We start from the raw sequence: 26,224 nt of genomic DNA, 5'->3' as shown, positions 1-26,224 counted from the left end.
AGGTTGGGTCCAGTTGGCTACTGTTTATTGAGTATAGTGTTGAATAATGCATCACCTGCGTGTGGAGGACTATTTTGGGGGATTCAGTAGTATGGACTTAACGGTAGACTCTAGCCCGATCAGCTAGTAGTCGTGTGCCCGGCCAGGCCGCCGTTCCTCCAACTAGAGTAAAGTTGTAATTGTTGTTGTACGAGTTGGTACTGTATGCTAGATTTGTAGATAGTTCCATTCACTTAGCTTCGGCTAACTGCCAATGGAGCTTTGCCTCATTGGTCACCATGTTAACATGGTGTTCGAGGAGACCAGGGTTCGAGTCTCGGGGGGGGGGGGATTTTCGTGAATTAACCACTAACCACTAACATTGCCTTTCAAAAAAAAAACTTAGCTTCGGCTAACCCCTCTCCTCCTCCCTTGCAGATTTTAGATCTTAGCAGGTTTGGGATGAGAGTGAACGTTTGAAGATATGTTTGACAAAGCCGAACTCTGATGTCTAAGCTTTTGTGTCTATGTAAAATGTAGTTTAACGTAACACCAGTCGTTTGTAATAATATAACTTAATAGATTTAAAGTAATCACGCTGTATGTATGTTTAAGGGTATTTTCATAATCAAGACTTTCACTGTATATTTAAAAAAAAGTAGGGTGTTTCAGACTAGCAAGGAATGGGGCGGTCGAGCCCGATAGATCTATTAATAGAATTCACGCCTACCGTTGTAGAAACCAGTAGTTACAAGTTACCAAGCTAAGATATATTTTTGTTCAACTCACAATGAATAATTCATAATTTTGATTACTTGTATCTAACATTTCAAAACTAAAAACATGTATTCTCAACCCAAAAATATTTAAAGTAGTAGAACAAGGTGGGACTATAACTCACCTTGAGTGCACTTGAAAAGCTAACACGTATACAAATAATAAAGTGATCAAGAATGATCAGGACTCCAACCTAATATAACAAGGTAGGTCAGAATACATCTAACTTAGGGCGGGTCATAGCATGTATTCTCATCCCAAAAATATTTTTAGTAAGTTTATATTTTTAGAAAGTTTATATTTTTAGAAAGTTTCTATTTTTGGAAAAATTCTATTTTTGGAAAGTTTTTATTTTTGGTAAGTTTTTATTTTTGGAAAATTTCTATTTTAGAAAGCTTCCTCATTTAGAAAGTTTGCTTATTTAGAATGTTTCCTTATTTGACTTTTTAGAAAGTCAAATGAAAGTTAAACGTGAAAGTCAATCGAAAAGTCAACCAAAGTCAACTTCGGTCAACCTAAGTCAACCTTTGTATTTAATGTATTAATAAATAATTTTAATATCATATGTCATAATATTATTTAATATAATATTTGTATTAAACTTGATATAACAAATAAGTTTAACTAAATTAAATTGATTTAATAAGTTAACATAAGTTTAAATGTTATAATAAATATAACATAAGTATTTAATTAATAATTAAATATTATTCATACCACAAGTATCTTAATTAATAAAGAATTATTAATCATAATATAAGTCTTTTAATTAATAATGAAATATTACTTATATCATAACTATTTTAATTTAATTATCATACCATAAATATTTAATTAATTAACTAAGTCATAAATATTTAATAATTACATCTTATCATAAATAAATGATAATTAATCATTATTATATGTTTTAAATAATGATTTCCTATCATAAGTGTTTATTTTTAACATAAGTGTTATATTAGTAATAATTGTATTATTATATCATAAGTTTAATTATAGAAATGATTAAATTATAATATAAATATTAATTAAATCATATAATAAATGTATACCATAAGTATTTATTATTAAAAATCCTTTTTATAACTTAATTAATTTAATAATAATGGAAATTATTAATTTTATAACCTAAGTTCAATTTTATAACAATAAGTTTCATTAAAACTTATCAGGTCGTATCTTGACGACCGGGTGTCGATTTTTGACGAATTTTATATATATCTTCATCTAAGCCACCATACCGAAACCTTGAGATGGTCAAGAACAAACCATTTCAGGCTCATATTATGAGAAAACCTGGTCTTACACCATTTATCAATTCAATTCATTTTAAAACTTGAAATGTTCATACATTTTGATATGTGACTCGGATTTGGATGATCCAAAAATCATCAATCCTAACACATTAGATCAATCAAAAGTTCTAGAGATGGTCTAAAAATCAAAACCATATCAGATGTTCATATGTGTGTGTGTGTGTGTGTATATATATATATATATATATATATATATATATATATATATATATATATATATATATATGTGTTATGAATACTTGTGTTACGCGTATTTTATGATCCGTTTATTTGATTAATATGAATACTGTATGAAAATTTATGTACTCAAAGAAAGGAATTCAATTAAATGCTTTTCCATAACAGATTCACATGTTAAAGGTCACAAAATAGCCTTATAGCTGCTGTTCAAAATTATATAAACCGAAATCATCAAGTTTTTTATTCCAAGCAACAAATCCAACAATCCACAATCGCATACAAGCACTATAACATCAAAACATGGCTAATAGCAGTCAAAATAAATAGAAATAAAAAACTAGGGTTTATGATTTTACCCTAATCAAGAATTGGGAAGAAGGATGATGTAGAACGCTAAGAGGAGAACCCAATTGTGTAATTAGTCTTGAGAAATGATGATCAATTGATGTTTGATTGTTCTTGGCTGATTTTTGGAGGATGAAATGAGTTAGGGTTCAACTACAATGAGAGGGAGGAAAGAGGAAAAAAAGTGTTTTTGAAAAAATTAAAATGTGTAAATGAAGTGTAAAACAAAAATCGAACAAAGAATGGGTTATGGGCAAGGGCTAACCAAAATTGGTCATGGGGGTGGGCACCACTAGCCCAAAAATGTTTCCTTGAATTTTCTTTTGGCCCTAAAGTCCAAACGTAGCCCGATTCGAGAAAACACTGCTACGCGATTAAGAATACAAAAAGAACTCGCACTCGCGAAAAATAAAATATAGAAATATTTTATTATTTCATATGGCATAGAAATATCATAGATAAAATAATTCGGACTGAAAATCACGAAAGTCTAATCGTTGGTTTGAAAACCGAGACGATTCATCGAATAAAAACGTTATACGCAGGAACGTACTAACACATAAACACATCTTTTGATTTAATAAATAATATAGGAATATTATTTAATATATATAGAATATAATCAAGTCACATAAAAATGACATGGCAAGGATACCAGTTAACGAAAGTTAAATATTAATTAAAAAAATAACGGAAAAAGTAGGGTCGTGACAGTATGTGACTCTTAACCAAGTGAACACATGATGCCATATATATAAGTTGATATTTGTAAAATTCGCCTCCAACTGCTTTAATACGAAGGGGCTCTTGAAGTGGCTAAGTGCTTTATTAACAAACCATGAACTGGTGTGGTCCATTAGTATTTACGTAGCAATGATAAAGATGCGTGTAAGTAACTAGGGGGTGAATATTTACTTAGGCTGTATTCTCGAGATTTATTTATGATGGAAAGAAGAGGAGATTGATAGATTAAAAAATAACAGCGATTCTCGAGTTTTAAATTAGATTTTGTCACCAAAACTCTCCGCCCATATTTGGACGGATTGGGAAGGATAGTAAAACACTCTCACCCCCTTTATTCTCCACTCTTTTTCGCTAAAAGAAAGACTCGAGAATACAACCTTAGTGTTTTCTTAAAACTTTATCGAGATCTTTAACAATCAAAACATAAGTTTTAAGTGTGGAAGCATTTGTGTTTATTAATGAAAGTATGTAAATAATGTAAGTGAACAAACACAAGGATTTATAGTGGTTCAGGAGGATGTTAACTAATCCTCCTTAATCCATTCCATGATTCACTAATTGGGAGTTAGCTTCACTAAGCATTTCTCCAAACCCAGTAGAGATCCGGTTACACCAAATGGTCTTCAATAAGCCACACCAATACTATTCCTAGATCACACTCGTCTTCACCTTGTACAAGCATCAATTTCCCAATGGAAATATAAACAACTTCCTAACACACCTTTAAGGAAGAAGGATCACTAGATAAGATGATGTTCTTATCACAAAATCAATTCTTCTAACTTAATCCCTCATAGTTCTTCAATAGGTTACACCAACCTTACTTAGATCAAACTTGTCTTCACCTTGGACAAGTATTAATTCCCAATAGAATTAATCAACTTCCTAGATCACTTTAAGGAGGTTGAATCACTAAGTAAGATAGTGTTTCCTATCACAAGAACTATTTAACTTCCTTAACCCCTAAGGAAGTATCCCACAAAGTAAACTTAAAGATAAAAATTATAAGCATAGAGTTTACAATGTAATTCTACTTAGTGTAAATAGAATCTCTCTTTCTCTCTAATCTGTCAATAGATATGTGCTTGAGGCTTGGGATATTAGTTGATATGACTTTGAAAGTATGTTGGAAAGAGGTGGTCTTCTAGTTTGGCAAAGTGGTATATTTATAGTCCAAGAAAATCTTGGCAGACAAAACTGCGGTCGATCAACGGTCGACCGTTGCCTAGACCGCGCAACCTATGGACAGCTTTTCAATATATCCATTGGAGCTCTTTTGACTTTGAATTTTTGGATTCTTACTCAATATAGAGTCTTCAAAAGATGCTTAATACACCTGGAAGTCCTTAACCTTCAGCTTATACTTTGGATGCATTCATTGAAGTGGACATGAGCTTTCAAAAGAGGAAAGTCACTTAGTCCTTGCATTGTGTCATTGATTACTAGAAAGGGTAAATGCTGATTTTTGCTCCATGACAATTAGCAAGCTTCCAAAGATCATATCACAAGTCTTCCATGCATTTGTCAACATTTGGTTCTAAGCATATGCATTCATTGGTTACTTGCAACCTTTCAAATAAGACCCATTTCTTTTACATGAAGACTTTTGGGAGTTTACACTAAACTCTTATTAAGCATGTAAGTAATGCTTAATAGTTAATCAAGTGGAGAGCATATCTTTAGTTGGGACTTTAATGACCATCCTAATCATATCTACATTTAGTTTAGATTTAAAAAGGATGACTTTGCAAAAGGACTTTTAGCAACACTTATGTGTTTAACATTGATCACAACATAAAGTGTCATTAAGACGTCATTAGGTGTGATTAACCAAGATTATCATTTTAGTGACCAAAAATCATTTGAACTTTAATGAGGCAACTATTTTAAGCATTTTTAAATAAGTTTCATAAATTATAGATGCCCCGAAGTGGTCGAAATAAATTTGTAGAAAATTCGGACAGTGAAAACTGTGGTCGACCCATGGTTGATCGTGGAGTCGACCGTGCACCTTATTCCTCAGAACCAAGGTACATGGCATCCACGGTCTGATTGGTCGACCGTGGACCCATCCGTGCTCATCCAAGGTTTTACAATTGACTCTTTTGACTTTGTTTATTTTGTGTATTGGTCGTTTGCTAGAGAATGTGTAGGCTCACGAACTTGTGTTGTTCTATACGCTTTTTAAGCACATAAGACTTGGTGTCATCATTAAAACAAAGTGGTTAACATTTGAAAATCATTGGATCACTAACTAACATTCTCCCCCTTTTTGATGATGACAAACCTATGTAAGTGTGCTTAAACGTACAATACAACACAGGTGTTAACATCACTTACCATTCTCCCCCTTTTACCGAAGCAAAAATGTTAGCTCCCCCTGGAACTAAGCGCGCCCTAGAGTAATGCTCCCCTTTGAACCATATTGCTCCCCCTTGAAACATACATAGTCATAAGACCAAGTAATGAATCATATGAATTCAACGAGCTATAGTGGAGCTATATAAACCTATAATCAAGGGTTAGTGCACACATATAATAATATATAGCAAGCATAAGAATCATTGTGCGTCATACATAACTAAGATAATGGAGCGAGCACTTTGACCAATATATGTGATCGTTAGAGAGCACGTAAGATCAAAAGTGCGTATAAACCACCACATATCAGAGTTAATGAATGATATAACATGAATGTGAGATATAACATGTAGTGAGCAGAAGACTTAGTATATCATGCAACACTATCATAAAGTACCAACATTACTCTACTAGTTCTACCAATTTCATACATGTATAGAAGCAAGTAAGTTTAAACAAGCATTAGAACCATATAGCATATCATGGTATACATATTGCACATAGCACAATGTGGAAACATAAGTGAGAGTAGCATGCAAAAGCTAATATATATGAGATCAATTGTCAAGCGAATAATCATTCATAACAATCATATTTATAAGCTTAGATGCTAGAGCATGTATGAAAGAAAGTAGGTTTAAACAAACATGTTAAAACACAAGCATAACATAACATGGCAAACAAGTAAGAGTAGCACACGTAATCATATCATGCAACACTATAGATACTGTAGTTTCAAACAAGCATGTAAGGACACAAGCATGACATACATATGGCACATATCATAAGCATAGCAGGTCAAGCATATTGCACATAATATAAGCATAGCATGTTGAATACATATTGTAAGAATACAAGTATGAGTGGCATGATGAAGCTAATATACGTAATGATGCATAACGATCTAATTTATATATAAACTTAAAACATGCATGAGGAAAATCTATTCAACATTATGAGCATATTAGTCGAAGCATGTCAAGTAATAGTGATCAATAAGGCATATATGATAAGTCAAAATGTTATCCACATGATAAGTTATCATTGAAAAAGCATTCACTAAGTTTCTGGATATTCAACTAAGAGCATTTCTCTTTGTATACTCAATGATGAACATATTTATAACCTAAAAATATAGAGCATGTAAATTTTTCACTTATCACGTAATGATCAAAGCTAAATTGGTTTTCAAAGAATCAGTTATTAGGTTGACTAGTCCAATTTTAGCACACATATGTACACATCTATGAGTTTCGGAAGAAATGGTGCTGTAATCGAGGAAAGTTTGTTTCATCCATAAGCCTTGAGTACATGATCTTCCAATTGCTACATACTCGACTTCGGTAGTAGAGAGGGCTACAGGTGTTTGTTCCTTTGAGAGCCAAGAGGTTATGCATAAAACAACTAATGCACATATACCACTCTTCTAAACAGTAGCGATCCACCATCATACGAATCTCCAAGTCACATGATATCCATGATGCATAGAGCCCTTTAGATTTCTCGAAAGATCTTTTAACGGATCGAAAGTGTGACATATTGGGACTTCCCTTTGCATGGGTGATGATCATAACCAAGGTTGTAAAACTCGCGACTCAGGGAGAACTTGGCCAGAGGTTTTTGAGGAGTTCTCGGCGAATCGGGGAGAACTCAGAGGAGAACTCGGGGTTTGACTAATGTTGACTTTTAATATATATATATATATATATATATATATATATATATATATATATATATATATATATATATATATATATATATTGTGATAATATATAAATAACAGGGGTTGTTATTGTCATTTATTTAAAGGTTCAAGAATTCATATCTACTTTGTTCTTGGTATTAAAGTTTGGTAAAACTTGAGGGGCTATTATTGTCCATTGATAAAAGAAAAAAGAATAAATAATTAAAATATCACTATTAGTACAGACATATCACTATCAATACCAGACCAGATCTTAAAAAATCACGAGTTGCCTTGTTTCTTTTTCTTTATTATTATACATATCATTAAGAAATATTCTTCCAGGAACAAAAACCCCAACTCCAGTCACCGGATTTTAGAGGTTTTAACTTTTTTTCTTCATTTCTTCTTTTTTTTTGATTTTTGTGTTCTCCTCCCTCATCTTTACTCGATTCTGGCAACATCTAAGTTGTCCGACACCGTTTAATGGTGTTTGACTACCGTTGACCGGCGGTTGACCGAGTTTTTAGCGAGTTTGGCCACGATTACTCGTTTGCTCCCTTCTGTCGATTTCCCACCGATAACTCGGTCGAGTTGGCCGAGTTTTGCAACACTGATCATAACAGTGCGTTTGAAGTCTCACATGTATTGATAGAAATATATGCAAACATAGAACTCAAGAATAATTTTTCATTATTGTAAGCATATATCACATCAAAACAAGCAATCATGCATAGCAAACAAGTAATCATGATAATCAAATAAAGGCATGTTCCATAGCATGAATATTGATGAACATATACATAACCTAAATAACTAGATCAGGTAGGCATTTAACTCGCAAATTGATATCAAATTATATATACAATAAATTACTACTTATTTAGTTATCTTTTCAAATATAGCCCTAGAGTGCACTTAAGTGATATAATGTAACAAGCAATCACAGAACTCATGGCAAGCAAGCTAATATCAAATTACTTATCAGGCACTCAACAATTATGATCTAAGACAATTATCATCATGTCAGCATATGTTAACTTGACTATGAATAATGTTAACCAGTTAACATTGTCCATGTATCATAGTTAACAATTTGGAGTGTTCTATTAGATCATGAGCATAAAAACATCCAAGCATAATTATTCAACATGTTAATAAATCATAAGCATGTAAGCACATAAGCATGATGAAAAATATAAAGCATGTTGGATAGTAGATATTAAGCACAATGCCCTCACACATAAAATCCAATTAGCAAGTTAATGATCCTTAGGTGTGTAGGGTAACATTTTTCATAGGTTCCAAAGAGATAACTCAAGTTGTCAAGCATGATAATCATATGAGCATACAAGTATGACATGTAGATTTGCACATACAAATATAACAAGTAGATGTTGCACACATAATCATTCAAGTAATGAAAGAATATATGGCACATATGAGAGATAAAACAAAGATTATGCATTTTACACCTAGTGTATAAAGAGCGGAAGCCTAGAGTTAAGACTAGAGTGTAAAGCGTACGATAAAGCATTCAAGTTTCTCTGTCAAGTATATTTTAAACTTATCATCCATGAGTTCAAAGAACTTGTAACAAGGAAAATGGTTAATTGGATCAATGACCAACTCATGAACATCTATTTGCATAGTTTAGATTTTATTCTAATACTTCTTAGCAAATAATGTATTGTAAAATTTTTACCTTTCTCATGCATGACCAAGTAAGAATTACCTAAGTCTATCAAAACTTTCAAGATACGGTGGTAGAGGAGAATAAAAATTTCCAAGTATATATGCATTCTTGACATTCATTCTTATAATCAATTAAAATCTTTGTGGGTTTTAATCTAACAACTAGAGCGAATTTCATAATTTCTTTTCTCTATGTAGACTAAATCCTATATTATCATCTTTTATAAGAAATCATTTGATTCTTATTTTGTGTGTTCACTTACATAAACATTAGATCATGTACATTATTTCTCAAGAATTAATATAATTCTTATTGTTTTGGTTATTGCCCAATTTTCATTAAGTGAAACGTGTTTAACCATGTTGGGCTCAAGTGTAGAAATGAATGCATGTGAATTTTGATTAAGAGCTTGAGATCTAGTTATTCTTATGTTAAGATCATACATAAGATGATATACATTCTCGAGGTTCTTTTTTTATGATTATTTTAAACAACTTCTCTTTTCTTTTCAATGTGATTAGCTTTTGTTAAACTAGATATTTGAAATGGTTTAGTTCTAGTTTCTAGTTCAAGAACATCCTTAACTATTAGTCACACTGTGTTGGACTTTTCATGTGTTATGTTTGATTATTCCTTTATCCTTCTAGGATGTCTGTATGATTTTTATTTCTAAAGAGTATCCCAGAGACATACCTACCTTTAGAGTCACACCTACACCTTTGAGTGATAATCTAGCATTGATTTCCATAGGTGTGTCTAATACCTTAGCACTTATCTATAAGGTTAGTGAAACTTTTCATTTCACTCGTTTGTTCTAGGTGTTCATTTGACGCAAACCTAATCCTAGTTTAGAAATTTAGACCATGAATTCTTCTTAAAGTTTCTAACCTCAAAGATTTAGAATCATCCATCCTAATATGTCTAAGTGTGTTTTAGACATTTTAACAACTCAACAAATGCTTATGCATTTAACTAATAATTTTTATCAGAGACTACTACTCTAATAATTTAGACAAGAATAATATCATTTAAGTGTAAGCCTAGAATGAGTTCTATCATCACTAATGTATCTCATTAATCATAGATGATATAAATCATATACAACCCCTTTAGTAAGACTACAAAGTTGAACTTTGGAAATCTACACTATACCTAGAAAACGAAGAACTTAGACTACACACTTAAGATCTAATTTGTCTCCTATAGATGTCTCCTTCGATTTGGTTTTTATGATTCTTTTTGTGATCTTGTCATTTATCCTTGCTTAATGCTAGCATCTTTGCTCGAGTATTTGCTTTTGTTGAATTAATTTAATGTGAATGATCCTTTATATTTTAGCTCAAGGATGAATTCACTCAAATGACCATCATATTTTATCCTGGGTGATTAATTTTATGTCCGTAAGATATAATAAAATATGTATTGATGCAAAGCATATATTGACATGTTTTTATCTTATTTCTAATTTTACTAGCAAGCACATAAGACATTCTACCCAATTATATGCATAACATGTTTCTACATTCAAATAAGTTGTGACCTAACTAGCATGTTAAGATATATGCACATAGAAAGCTAGAATTCAAGTAGCACATTTGTTTGCAAGAAATGTTACTTCTACCGATAATGGTCCTTTAAATATGTCCATCAAACATTACATCACCGTCATCATGTTCTTTGTGCTCGGTGTGACATATTTATCACGGACATGTGTTTTGAGTATTTGTGATTACATCATCTTCCACTACACTTGTTAACAAACCTACAACTTGTTAGAGACACAAAACGTGGTACCCAATGTTTGTTGGGTCTGAGATTGTTAACATCAAATATTCTCACAATAACTCATCTTTATACCTTTCTCAAGGAGTAAACTATTTTTCTTTTAGACATCTTTATATTTTAAAATTTGGCAAACCAATTTCATGTCTTGAGTGAGAAAAATTGATCTTGTGTGCTTATAGTTGTTTGAAAATCACTTGACCTTTTAAACGAGTGTCTTTTAATGACGATAATTAGCTTCACATTAGCAAATGTTTAAATCTTCCCAATAAATAATGTAAAACTAATGATATAATCATTTTAAAAACAATTCAACATCTAAAAGTGTCAAACCACGTCCGATCTTAGAATTGAAAAAGCACATTTTGATCAGAGCATATGCGGTCGATCCACGATTGACCGTAGGCTCGACCGCCGACTAGGTTGGTGCTATGTTGAGTTTTATAAAGTTTGTTTTTGAAAACCTTTTGGTAGGTTCATTCAAGGTGTCTTTTAAAGCCAAGTGTTGGTTTATCATTTGGTATCTTCGACTTTTTTTAAAAAAAAAAAATTCACTTTCACCACTTTAGTCACAAGCTAGTGATTTTAGTTTCACATTATTATTACCATTAAGTAACATTTTGTTTGACTATATGAGTTTCGAGAATACTTATTGAGATGCTTAGAGTCTAATCTTAGATATTATGTCTATCACCTAAGGCTCTAAGATGTGTGACAACCTACGTATTCTAGCATTTATAATCAATTAATCAAGCACACATCAAGCAATAACTCACGTCATTTTTTTCATGCAAGGATTCAACAAGTAATTTCACTTCTCACATACATTACATTGACCTAAGTTTCATGGCAAGTTTCAAGGTGCTTCTATTATGTACAGTATAGTTGTGATTTTGACCCAACCCCATATTTTTCTAAACATACTTTATTTTTCAAAAATTAACTTAGTTTATTCAAAAAAATGTTTCTTTGTTCAAGCTTTTCTTTTCAATTATAGTTTTGTTAATTATCATAACATTTAGAGTACACAAATATTAAATAGACTAAAAACAAGCAAGCTTACCATACAATGTGAATGTTGGTATTTTTTTCCTCAAGTTAATGGATGTAAGTTTGAGCATCCGGTTCAATCCTTGACTCCACATCACATGAGTGTCTTGATTCGGGTAGGTTTAGGCTTGAAGTGTGATTGTGTTGGTATTTGTGGATTGAATACTTGAAGTTATGCTAGTTGAAGAGATTGTTTGAAGCATTGCATTAAGCTTGTGTTAGAAGAAGGAGAAGAAAAGATGATGTTTGTGCTTGGTCCTAAGCAATTGCAAGTTTTGGAGGTCACTCTAGCCATCAAGGTGCATATTCATGAAAGGTATCAATTGTTGCCCAAACTTTTTGCACTTTGGCTTTGATCACATGTTTGCTCTCTATCTCTAAAGCTTGTTTTGTTGATTTGCTTGCTTGAGGACAAGCAAGGTTCAAATGTAGGGAGTTTGATATTGCTCTAATTGTACATGTTTTATCTCGCAATATCTCCCTCACTTCACTCAGTTTTTGATGATTATGGAGCCTATTTGATATGCTTATGAGCTAAATGGAAATTTGGAGGCTAAAAGCTTGATTTAGTGTAAAGTTGACCAAGTCTTGATCAAAAGTGCCAAAGAAAATAGCAAGTGCAGAATTCAGCTTGAAAAGCGCCGCTCCTACATGAAAAGTGTCACTCCTGATGAGCAAAAGCTCCGCACCTAATTGAAAAGCGACGTTCTTGCGTATGTTTTGGCACCATTTTCCACCAGTAGCCATAAGTGCCGTTCCTGCCGCTCCTGAAGAATGCCAAAAGCGACACTCCTGAGCCAAAAGCGGCGCTCCTGTCGCTGATCAACTCATAATTTTCAGCACTATAAAAGGGAAGAGATTAGGTCATTTGAAAGGAGCTACAATTCTAAGTCCGATTTTCACCTACAAAACCCTAATTTCATCATCCATTGGAGTTTGAAGGTGAATTGAAGGAAGTTAGCTCAAGATCCATCATAGTTTTAGCTCTATATCTTTATCTCTTTGTATTTGACCTTTCTTACTCTATTTTGAATCAATTACTTGTAATAACTTTAAGATGATATTTATTTGTGTTTCAATGCTTATGATTAGTGTAATCTTTGCCATGATTGGCTAAATCTATTGTGTTTGCTTATCTATGAATCTCTAATGCAAAGATTTTTCCCTAAATCAATTGAATGATGTTGTTTGAATAAAATACATGATCAAGTGTTATTGTGTTAGTTATAGATCCATTGCTATGCATTTGTTTTAGGCTTTACTTTGATTACATAGGTTGAGTAGCTCTTTTGGTGATTTGAGAAGTGAATCAATTTGTGCTTCAACACCTTGAGTGATCTAGACAACTAGATTAAGGATTTCAAGTGATTGTATTATTGATTTAAGTTGGTTTTCAATTGGCTTTTAGTCAACATAGTGGTGTTCGATTATCTTAAGTGATTTCGATAGTTGAATGGTTTTAAGTGATTTCAACCCAAGCATAATATCAATAACCAATCATGCTTAACTTGATCTTAGAATGCAATGCTTATGTGAATTCGCAAAGTATAATTTGATTAAGGTTTGGTAGTAATGCTAAACATTTAATAGTTCAACAACTAATGCGATAACAATTTGGGTAAAATGGGGCAATCTAAGCATAGAGAGGCTTAGGTAAGTGAACACTACTTAGTTAATTGATTTAAGTTCTTAATATTTAGTTACTCGTTACTTGTTACTAGTTTTACTTGCTAAGCTTAAGTTTGTTTTCTTGTGCATGTTTTAGTTGTTAATTAAAATCAATCAAAAACCCCCCAATCAAACAAACCCTTATCAATTAATAGTTTCAATTATTCAACTTACCCCGCTCTCTTGGGATGAACTTGAAATGAATACTTACATAACAAGTGTTATAATAACCAAGTTTTAAGTGCTCGTTAATTGTGTGTGCTTATTTGTAGTGTTTGAATCTTGTATAAATTTTGAGGGTAAAAGATGTATAGTCACACACACATCAATTGAAAGGACCCGTCCTAATCCACCTGGACGAAGTCATCAACATTTGGTCCCATTGCGATGATCAGCTCCAAGTAATGTCCTTATATTGAGCAAATGCACAGCGGAAGACTTAATTCGTACCTGAGAATAAACATGCTTTAAAGTGTCAACCAAAAGGTTGGTGAGTTCATAGGTTTATCATAACAATCATTTCAATATTTTAATAGACCACAAGATTTTATAATCATAAACATAATACACTCGCAAGTGTATGTAAAGCATTCTAAGTGGTTGAGCACTTGGTAACCATACTTAACATTTAATCAATGTCGCATATTCCCTTTATTATGAAATCTCACTACACCGTACCAAGTGTAGTCACCAAAATGAAGTACTGTGCAACCGTTGAATACTGGTCGTCCAGTCCGGTTGGGGTTGTCAGGCCCGATAGATTTATCAACAGGATTCGCGTTTACAATACCCATGTAAATACTAGTTACCAAGCTACAGGGAAATATACCAGTGGTACAACTCAACGTAGAATATATTTTTAAGTACTTGTGTCTATTTTGTAAACATTTATAAAAGCAGCGCATGTATTCTCAGCCCAAAAATATATACTGCAAAGGCAATTAAAAAGGGAGCAAATGAAACTCACTTTTGCCTTGAAGGTATTTAATTCGACTTGGTCTCCGATAGATATCAAAAACCTAACCATATATATAATATATCAACATATTTTCTTTTCAAGTAATCGTTACATATATATATATATATATATATATATATATATATATATATATATATATATATATATATATATATATATATATATATATATATATATATATATATATATATACTTATAATACTTTTAATATTTTCTTAGTCCGTAGTTAGCAGTCCGATGTTAGTGGTCCACAATTAGTTGCTCAATAAAATAAATAAAGACCCCATCGTATTCGTATTGATCAGAATTAATCTCGACCCATGGTACCATGTTGTCAAATGACGTGTTGCGTACATAAAGTACCGTGTTGTCAAATGACGTGTTGCGTACAATCATGAGGTCTTATGATTAATCTTCTCGTGTTGTTTACGGGTGGTCCTGAAATATATAAAATCAAATCATAAGTAATTATATATAAAATATCATATTAATTAGAAAATATATGATTAATTTACTTTATCTCCAAATATTTTCATAGCTAAACTAGCTTTGGATACCCAATATTGTTTTAGTCGTAGTTTCTTCATTACAACTCCGTTTTTGTTGGTTCAACTTGCCACTTCCTTGGATCGAGTCAAATTTTAAGAATATGAACTGAAAATACCTTAGTTTGTATTCGAAATCACAGGTTATAGGTCAAACTTTGGTAAAACTTATGGAAGTGATCATATTCCATCATAAAAACAACATTTAATGATCATTTTTCTAAAAATACTTACACTTTGAGTTAAACCATGAAATTTTTATGTGTTAACATATTCATAAGAAATATCATTTTTCCTGAACATGAACTTCCAATTCAAAGTTCAAGATGGTTTTTAATTATCCAACCCAAAACAGCCCCCGGTTGCACTCCGACGACGTAGATTCAGTTTTTAAGGTGTTCTTTGTAAAACCAAGTTATATCTTGTTAAGTTAGCATATCATTATGATATATCACAGGTCTTGAAGTGTTTTAAAAGTTAAGTTAGAAGGATCTATTTAGTTTGCAAACAATTTTGAAATCATTCAAACTATGTTCTTGTTGTTAAAATTTTACAACATAAAATAAGATAGCTATATAATTATGAATCGAACAAGATTATGAACAAGGTTACTACCTCAAGTTACTTGGACAAACTTACTGTAATAGATAAGAAAAAAATATTGGAATCAAAGAGTGGTGTAGTTAGATCAAAAGGTTGGAAGTATACTTCTTCAAATGGGTGGTTATTTTGATATGTTCTTGAAAGAGTTTTCTTATGGTGTTTAAGGCTTGTAATTGAAGCTAAATGATGGGGAAAATGCTTGGAGATGATCAAGTATGAAGTTAGGAGTATTTTGAGAGAGAAATGAAGGTGTAGGTATGAGAAAATGGAGTGAAGAAATGGTGTTCATTCATAAAAACGTTTTTAGTTTATAAAGAAAGAAAAGGATTCCTAATTTTATTTTCTTACTAATAATTCATGCTACTTGACAAATCCTAGTTACCTCATATCTAGGGCAGTAATAATGTTGATTAGGATGTTGATTTGATGTGTATATACCAATAGTAAATACATATAGAAGCTGGGTATGATACGGGTACATATACCCTAGATATACGTATAGAAATCTTGAGGAAACGGAATGAGAATTCAAATATAGCTATCTTTTGTGAATATACTTATATTGTTTTATGTATTTAAGTCCTTGAAAAGTGATTAAATACATTATATATACGATACATGTATAAACATTATAGGTTATAAGTATATATATCAAAGAATGTTACGTATAGTTATCGTTTTGAAAACTTAAGTTAGTAGTTTCAAAATATACTTATAACTCATTGTCATTAGTACACAATGAGATGTTAAACCATCCTTAGATCATGTTAAATATATATAAATACATATATATACACAAACGTATAATTATCGTATGTTATATAGTTCGTGATATCATCAGTCAAATTGGACGGTCAAACGTTATGTAAAACTCTTTTCAAAAAACACAAGTCTCAACAATTTGGATTGCTTATCATGTTGGTAAGGTTTAATTTATGTAAATATTAATCTCATAAGTATAAAACGATTGGAAAAATCCGGGTCGTAACATCAATACTTTCTTGGCACCGCTGCCGGGGAGCGGTTAGCATAGTAGAATATTTGGTTTAAGCTTTTATTTGTTCGATCCTTTTATAAGGGTTTACCCTTACAAAAGTTACTTTTCGTGTTTTATATATTATTTTTGTTTGGAAAACCGCTTGTTTTTGTGTTGTGATTGATGAATAGGTACCTTTGGTGTATGAAAAGGAGATCCCAAAAGGATCAAGAGTTCACACATCCATTCTCCGATCCGGAAAAACACGTGCACGGGGTTTACAACCGTAGAGAAGAACGGGTATTAAGGAGAAATTTTAAGGTTTTGTCATTTTATTTAGAAGAGATGGATCCTAACGGTCAAGCAATTCACAATGAAGATGGTAATCCAATCAACCAAGTACCGGTTAATCAAGAGCAATTAAATGATCCAAACGACACGCCGATGTGGAACGCTAGATTGGTGGCACCAACGGTGATAGCTCCGGCTATTACAAAACCACCAATTGGGGCCGATAATTGGAAGATTGAGGGAAACTATTTCACGATGATCAAAGATATGTTCTTCCATGGGTTAACCGAAGAAAATCCGTTCAAACACATCCAACACTTTAACGATATTTGTGATCTATACAAAACCAAAGATGTCACCGATGACTCTTTTAAGTTAAGGGCATTCCCCTTTACACTTTAAGGAGATGCAAAAGCTTGGATAAGGAGTTTGCCATCCGATTCTATTAGGTCTTTTCAAGATTTAACCAATGAGTTTATCAATCTTTTTTCCTACCGTCAAAGGTGGAACGACATGGAATGGAAATCAATGGATTCACCCAACAGGGTGATGAGACTTTGTATGATGCGTGGGTATGATTCAAGAAGATGCTAAGAGCTTGCCCACCACACGGTTTGACTAAGAAGGAGTACATCAACACGTTCTACCGGGGTACTAATGCTTTGACTAGACAATATCTTGATTCTTCATCCGGTGGAGTGTTTATGTATAAATCACCTAATGCGACCGAAGTTTTGTTAGAAGACATCTCGATTAATACATACGAATGGGCACCTTTACCTCGAGATTTGACAAGGAAAAGTGTAGCACAAGTAGAGAGCGATAATGGGCAAGTCACGCTTGCAAGCTTGAACAATCAATTTCAAATGTATGGGAAAGAGATGAAAAAGCTACAACAATCAATAGACGCAATGCAAGTAGGTTGTCAATGATGCGAGGGCCCACATCTCATGAAGAATTGTCCTCAAATTAATCAATGCAATCATATTGATCTTGATGACATTCCCATGAATTCGGATGCTCATGTAAATTACGTGAGTAATCAAAACTATCAACGGGGTGGAACATCGAACCAAGGATACTACAATCCTAATCAAAAGCAAGTCTCATTCAACAATCAAACCAATACACCACCCAGATTTATGAACCAAAACCAAAACCAAAACCAAGGTTACAACAACAACAACTACAACCAAAACCGAAACAACAACTTTTAATACCAAAACCAACAACCTTACAACAATCAACCTTATAACAACCAATCCAATTCGAATTATCAAAACAACCAAGGTTATAGTCAACCACAAAATAACCACGGTTACAATCAATAACCTCGACAAAACACTCGACAATCCCAACCTTCGAAGATCCTAGAGGAAATCATGCAAAATTATATTAAGAAGGTAGAGTCAACCGAAGCATTTTTAACAAAAGAGAATGAGCTCTTGAAGCAACAAATACTAAACCATCAAGCCTCATTTCAAAACCTTGAGAGCACCGTTGGAAGACTTTCAAATCAAGTTGCCCAAAGACCACAAGGCACCTTGCCATCAAACACTCAAATCAACCCGAACAATTACAATAACAACCGAACCAACCAACACCCCCAACAATACCAACAAAACTACAACCACAACAAAACGAGAGTTATTCCCATCGAGAGAAACACTACCAATCCAAACAACAACTAAGCGAGTTCGTCAAATCCCAATAATAGTTTTGCTCAAGTGAACTCGATAGATTCAACCAAAGAGGATCAACCCGAATATCCTCATGTTTTCACATTCGATGTTGAAGAGGACGAGTTTGGTTTGGATGAAGTGTTGGAAATTGATACAATAGATTACGGGGTATTCAAGTTTTCGGTTGATTCGAAAGATGCAAAGTTCATTCCCTATCAAGTTAATAGTGTAATGTCTATGGATGTTACCGAGTCGACATGCAAGGAATTAAAGGGTGATTTTAAGCGAATTAAATTGGAAAAGGTTGAGAAAGAGCTAAAGATCGAAAGTGTCTTGAATGAAAAGGAGCAAAAGAACGACGTCGAGGTTCTTGCTACATCAACCAAGGAGAAAAATGAGACACCGGTCTCACATCCTAAACCATTGCCTCCTACACATCCAAAGGATGTGGATTGTAAGTCTACTTTAACCGATAACGAAAACATTTATGTTAAACTCCCTTTGGCGGAGGTGCTTGAGAATATGCCCAATTATGGTAAATTTTTGAAGACACTTATGGCCAAAATGGGAGATGTTAAGCAAGCATCCACCGCTTTCTTGAAAAAGGAGTTTGATGGGATTTTAAAGAAGTGTAACCTACCACCAAAAATAGGTGATCCCAGACCTTTCCTTATCCCTTGTAATGTGAATGGGTCGGAGATGTTTACATCCTTAGCCGATTAGGTGGAAAGTATTAACTTCATGCCCTATTCTGTTTATAAAAGGTTAGGCTTAGGTGACCTTTCACCCACTACAATGGGAGTCAAGTTAATTGACCAATCCATTAACTCTAGTGTGGGGATCGCCGAGGACCTAATAGTGAAAGTAGGGTACATGGAATTTCCAATTGATTTTGTCATTGTCGATATTAAGGAAGACCCGGTTGTACCCCTTATTTTGGGAAGGCCATTCTTGGCAACCGCGGGTTCTTTCTTTGACTTTAGAACCGAGAAATTAACTCTTAGAGACAAGGGCACATGCATGAGTATACGAAGCAAATGTGTTAAATCATCATCAACACCTTTGACCACATCACAAATTGTTGCTGGTGTCTAATGCATCACAAGCACAAAACAAGTTGGTTCACCAACTAAATATGGCGGGGGATTCACCAAGGGAAACCCAAGTAATCCCAAAGGTCAAATTGACGTTATTAATAAGTCCATGAGAAATTTTTTTGGGCGGGTGCATCGGGCTTCATCCAAAAAGGATGAACATTTGAGAAAATGCTTTGTTTCGAACTTGTCAAAACGTGAAAAAGTCAAAAATCAAGGAGTTAATCAATGAAGCTAAAGTAACAAATGATTGGTTAATGTTAATGCTAGATGATGGTCGTCATGAAAATGAATCCCTTAGTTCAAAGGGAGGGGAGGTTTACCACCCCAAGTATTAGTTGAAATCTCAAAAGGATGGGAGTCAGGTGATAGACTCGTTAAAAACTTTCCGCAATTGTGTACATAACTTCTTTTAGTTGCATTACATTTAGGATTGTATGATATTCATTTTGTTAGTTGACTTTGCATGTAGTTGCATTTCATGCATTTGGATAAACTGAAAAATACCAAAAATAGCTTGTGAACGGGTCAGAATGGACTTAAAACTGGAAAACTGCATTCAGGTACAAAAGCGACGCTTTTGATTCAGAAGCGGTGCTTTTGCTCAACAAGAGTGGCACTCCGGTTTCAAAAAGCGACTCTTTTGACTGTGTTTTGGAACCAAAAATCGGCCGTGGGTAAGAGCGACGCTTTTGTCTACAAAAGCGGCGCTTTTGTTCTTCAGGAATGACACTATTGTTTCAAAAGCGGTGCTCCTGGACCTGATTACTTAAACTTTCTGCATGACTCAAAACCTCACTTTTTCACCCACAACTCAATTTTTCTCTCTAAATAGCGGTGTTCTCTAACCATAATCAACCCTAATCACCACCAAACTTCAAATTTCTTCAAATTTCTTGCAAATCTTCAATCACTAACATGGGAAAAGTAAGAATCCATCACTTAAACTCAATCTTTAACATGATTCTTGTGATTTTCGCTAATTTTCTCTTTATGCTTGATTTGTTGATTGTGCTTGATTTATGATGTTAATGGTCGAATTGTTGATGAATCTAGGTTACATTGATGTTTATTAACATGATTTGCATGATTATTTACATCGATTTTGACTTTGAAATTCTAGGGTTCATCCAATTTGGGGGTTTTTGTTTCTGAGCCAAATTGGAGTGTTAACTGATGTTGTTGATGCTTAATTGATAAGTTGCCATGATTATCTTGCTTTGAATCCATCTTTCATGCTTGTATGATTTGAAATTGCAAATTAGGGTTCATAAGTTTATGTTTGACTTGGTTTAACCAATCTGAGCATGTGATTAGTGATGTTGTACTTGTTTGCAGCCCATGAATGTTATAATATGAAGAATTGTGATAATTTGATGAAAGCTCTTTGTCTTAGCCAAATTTTGAACGAATTAGACTTTGACTAGAGTGGACTTTTTGCAATTGGTTCATGTTGACCGTGTTTGACTGAATGAAGCTTAATGGTTGATAATAATGCATGTTTAGCTTGTGATACTACATATGATTTGACATTTGATTGCATGAGCTAAATGTTGCAACTTTTTGAAGACTTTGAGATTGTGCCATGTGGATATCCTTGTTTGATTTCATGCTTTTCCATACCTAATTGCACTTGTTTTAGTCATGTATGATATTTACTCACATGATTTGCATGATGAAACTTATTGTGAATTATTGGAATCAACTTGGTGATGATGATTGAACCTAGAATGAAAATTGTTTATAAGCTAACCTATACCTCTCCACAATGTTTTTCTTGTTTGTCTTGTTTTGTAGACCGGCGAAACCCAAAGAACATACGGTGCAACCGGTAGTGGAACAAAAAGACAAAAGATGATTGGAGTAAAGGGTAGGGGAAAGCAACCAACACCACCTCAGGAACAACATGATGAGGAAGAAGAGACAATGATTCCAGAAGATATACATAGACTTTCATCAGACCCTTGGTTACAATAAATCTTAATCAATGAGCGTTATAGAGCGGGCCTAGAACTCAGGCTTAGGGATGAATTTTACCCGGGAAAATACATTGATTGGTCACCCTTAGATGAAGCAGGTATGCGTGAAGAGTATGAGAGCCTGTTTAAGGTTGATTTCAATGGATTAGAACCTAGCCCTTAGATCCCTCTGTTTAACTTGAATGAGCTGGTCTACGTTGTCCCCAACTTAGAGTTCACATCCACCTTAAGGGTCAACTTTAGGGTAGAAGAAATTGATGACCCAACTTACATGCACTTCTACCTAGCGGGAAAAACCCGAAGAATGAGCATGCTTTAATTCATAAAGGCCATAGGAATCTACCGCGAATTTAGGTACAAAACTGAAATCCTTTGGACCTATCTTTATGTGTGCGCAATCCCCTCCACCAACACTAAAGAATTTGACTTTCCTGGTGTTTGGCACCAAATTAGCACCGGACCATTTAACCTAGGAAAGACCGTGGCCAACACCTTAAGGACCATTCCACTTCGGGTCATAACCCGTTTTATTGCTAATACGGTGAACTACCGTTACCATAGCAATGAAAAAATGTCTTATTTGGACATTTGGCTTACCGACCGAATCTCTAACAAGGCCCGCGTCCATGTCCCACACATTCTAGCCGATTACCTATTTGATAAACATGGGAATAAGGGCAAAAAGGGAACGGTGGGTGGTGTTTATGTGACCCAGATAGCTAGGCACTTGGGTATTGATTTAGAAGGATGTACAGCTAAGGCGATGGGTAAATTCAGTTACGTGGACTATAAAGGGGGGGGGGTAAGATTTTGAAGAGGGACCAAAACAAAGTTTTGAGGAGATGGTTTGATTTGAGAAATGTAAATGTGGAGGAGGAAGATGAACAAGAAGAGGAAGAGCGGGTTAGGCATGAGTTTGAAACAGGAAACATTGAGTCGAGTAGCGGAGTACCGGGTGCAGGTAGTGGTGTTTCGTGGGAATATGACCACTCTTGGTTTGTCAACTAATTTTCCCAACTTAATATTAATCAACACAACCAAGAGTATGAGGCACGTTACAACTTCTCGAGCCTCCGAGCAGTATCACAATGGCAAGTCCATTGTGATCAACTAAACCGCTCGGATCCAAGCGCCCCGATGCCATTTGCGCTCGTCTACAACCCATATGATTATGAACACCTAAGAAGCCAACCCCTAATCGACTATGATCAAAACGAAGCCTTGAGGAGAGCTCGAGAGTTTGAGCATTTTGAGAGATTGAGATAACAAAAACAACAAGATCAAGATGAATGGAGTAGGCCACCCAACTAGGAAGACTATCCAAACCCGGACCAATCCGAAAGTTCCTACTATGGTGGGTATAATTGGTGGTAACTCTACTTGTTGAGCTCTCACTCTTCTTCTTGGTTATTTATTCAAACTTATGATTTATTGATTCGTGAAACTGTTTTAAATCAATTAGTTTATAATCATGGCGGGCAGACGGTTTGGGAAGTGAAAACAATTTGATGATGGTTGTGTTAATTCGATTGCGTGATGAAACAATTTAGCTTGTGGTTGATTATGGTTGATGGATGGTAGTTATTTATGTTCGGAGGGTATGTAATTCCCGGATAAAACAATGATGAATTTGAACTTCGCTTGTAATAATTTGACAATTGTTAGGATCGTAATGTTTACATTTGTTCTTATTATGCATATTGTGTTGATGAATGTGTTAATTGATTCATTGGTTGTGCATGTGTTGTTGATGATCATTATTATCTTATGCTTGTTTGTTAAAGCATAGAGACTATCATGTCTGTGTGATTTTGTTGATTTCATTTTTTGGTTGAATTAGTCATTATACCTATGGATGTTTGGATTATTTTTGTGATGACGTTGGAACTCTTTGATTCTTTTGTGGGTGAACATACACCCCCGAGTATTACCCCACACATATTGTACTTTGGGAGCATACTTAAAATTGTAGGGAATGCCATATGCTTTTGGCTCCTTCTTTTGGCTCAACAAATGGTACAACAACATGCAAGCGACTTTGGTGACTACATATTATCTGAATGGTGACAACAAAGATCATTTGATCTAATCCGGTTTTTATTTTCTCCTCTCTCATCTTTTCTATTTTCAAAATGCCCCTCATTTTTACTTATTCCATCGTTTCAATGTAATGAGGACATTGCATCAAACTAAATGTAGGGGGGAGAGTTAAAATTTCGTGTCATTTTGAACTTTTCGGGTAAACTTGTCACATACGCTATAAAGATTAAAACTTGCAATGTTGATCAATTTTTGGAACAAGTTTTTAGCCATTACATTAACTTATATCATAATCACTAAAATGGTTAAAACTTCTAACATTTTTAAAATTTTTGGAAAAGTAAAGTCTTTTCCTTGCTTTTGCATGGAAGTAAAGTCTTCCATGCGTTATTCCAAAACCAAGTGTTTAAAGCATTATGCTTTAGCACTTCCGGATGAGTCAAGTCCATCCATGATAGGGAGTCAAGTCTCCCGAATTTCATTTTACTTGGTGTGGGAGACTTCCTAATCCACAACATTTTATAGTGACATTGGTCATCTCATCATTTCACGATGTTGCAACCGATGTATCATATCATGGGAAGAGGAGCCACAGAGCTTCACCGTGTGCTATCTTCTTGATGAAGATCAATGGCTTCGTGCTAGTGTTGCTAGACAATACACTCCATAGCCAAAAACTATGGCACACTTGTGCTATCAATTAACAGAAAGGTAGTAGCTACTTCCTACCTTTTCTCAACATAAGCATAAAAGCTTGTTATGTGGAAAGTAGATGAGTGAATAAAATCTTTAAGTTTTGACACTCCCGGGAGAGTCGATTCCTCCCAACGTTTATTTTTGGAAGTCAAGTCTTCCAAACTTGGAAATAAAGTCTTCCAAGTTTTATTGTGTTCCAAGCTTGGGAGTAAAGTCTCCCAAGTTAAGTTCGATCTCAAAAGGCTTAAGCTTGGAAGTAAAGTCTTCCATATTTCTAAAGGTTTCATCTTTAGTGCTTCAGAGTGATTCCCAACCACTCATCAAGGAAGTCAAGTATTCCAAACTATGGAATTGATGGACCCTCTTATTTAGCCACGCAGGGCCCTAATTCTACGAACCTCCATCAATGCTTTCGCCCTACTATGAGAGAAACCATAGAGTTGTGATAGAAAGCATGATGAGTGTCGGTCATCCCGAACCCGGGTTGACCAATAATGAAATGACCCATTCATACCGATTATAAATGATTCACAATAGTTGATTTCATCACGAGGTACTGACCTCTATATGATACATTTTACAAACATTGCATTCGTTTTTAAAAGACAATCTTTCTTTACATCGAAAGTTGACGGCATGCATACCATAATATATCCAACTATAATTGACTTAATAATAATCTTGATGAACTCAACGACTCGAATGCAACGTCTTTTGAAATATGTCATGAATGACTCCAAGTAATATCTCTAAAATGAGCAAATGCACAGCGGAAGATTTCTTTCATACCTGAGAATAAACATGCTTTATAGTGTCAACCAAAAGGTTGGTGAGTTTATAAGTTTATCGTAAACAATAAAATTCATCATTTTGATAGACCACAAGATTCAAATATGGTACACCTATCTCGTGTACGAAACCATTTTTCATAATGCTTAGCAGAGTAGGTTCGTATCCTTTTCTCCCCTGTAGGTTGCCTCGCGATTTTTAAATAATCGTGCACATATCTCGTGCACAAAACTAATACACATAACCTGTGTATAAAAATCATTCATATGAACTACAAACACCTGGTAATTGACCTAAACAAAATGCATATAGAATATCTCCCGCATACCGGCTTTCCGCACGGTCATGCAAAAGCATACAAACAGGCCACTCTTTTAAATATGATGGTTGTGTACACCTCACAAACAGATCATATCTTTTAAAGCTGACGGTTGTATACCTATTTCGAAGTACTAAAGCAGTTCAAATTCTCTGACTAGGGCTTGTGAGTGCCCATAGATCTATCTTTAGGATTCACGTCAATTAGGAGCTCGGTTTCCTAATTCTTAGATTACCAGACTATAAAAGGGTGATATCTGGTGTACTCATAACTCATTCATAGAATGTTTTAAGTACTTGTGTCTATCTCGTCAAACATTTATAAAAGCATTTCATGTATTCGGAGTTCAAAATATATTTCCAAAAGCATTTAATAAAGCAGTTGTAAAAACAGCGCATGTATTCTCAGTTCCAAAAATGTAAAGAGTAAAAGGGAGCAAATGAACTCACTCTACAATATTTTGTAGTAAAAATATTCATACGACGAAACTGAACAATGCAGGGTTGGCCTCGAATTCACGAACCTATATCATTGGTATGTGTATATTAAAACGTATAATCGTAATCGAACAATTTATTATATCTTAATTTATATATTATATATTTAATTTGTGTTTATATTCAAAATGGTTATTATTTATATAGTT

General features: G+C 34.0%; 1 non-coding gene across 1 annotated transcript; it reads right to left on the bottom strand.

The window, feature by feature from the left end:
- Positions 1-17,488: 17,488 nt before the first annotated feature.
- LOC139856530 (small nucleolar RNA R71) lies at positions 17,489-17,595 on the bottom strand. Its single transcript, XR_011762006.1, has one exon. It is a non-coding gene; the product is annotated as a small nucleolar RNA R71 (small nucleolar RNA).
- Positions 17,596-26,224: the final 8,629 nt, after the last annotated feature.

Source organism: Rutidosis leptorrhynchoides, chromosome 6, assembly GCF_046630445.1.
Source record: "Rutidosis leptorrhynchoides isolate AG116_Rl617_1_P2 chromosome 6, CSIRO_AGI_Rlap_v1, whole genome shotgun sequence".
Lineage (NCBI taxonomy): Eukaryota > Viridiplantae > Streptophyta > Magnoliopsida > Asterales > Asteraceae > Rutidosis > Rutidosis leptorrhynchoides.
The sequence above is the reverse complement of the archived record's forward strand: the minus strand, read 5'-3'. Positions and strand labels throughout refer to the sequence as shown.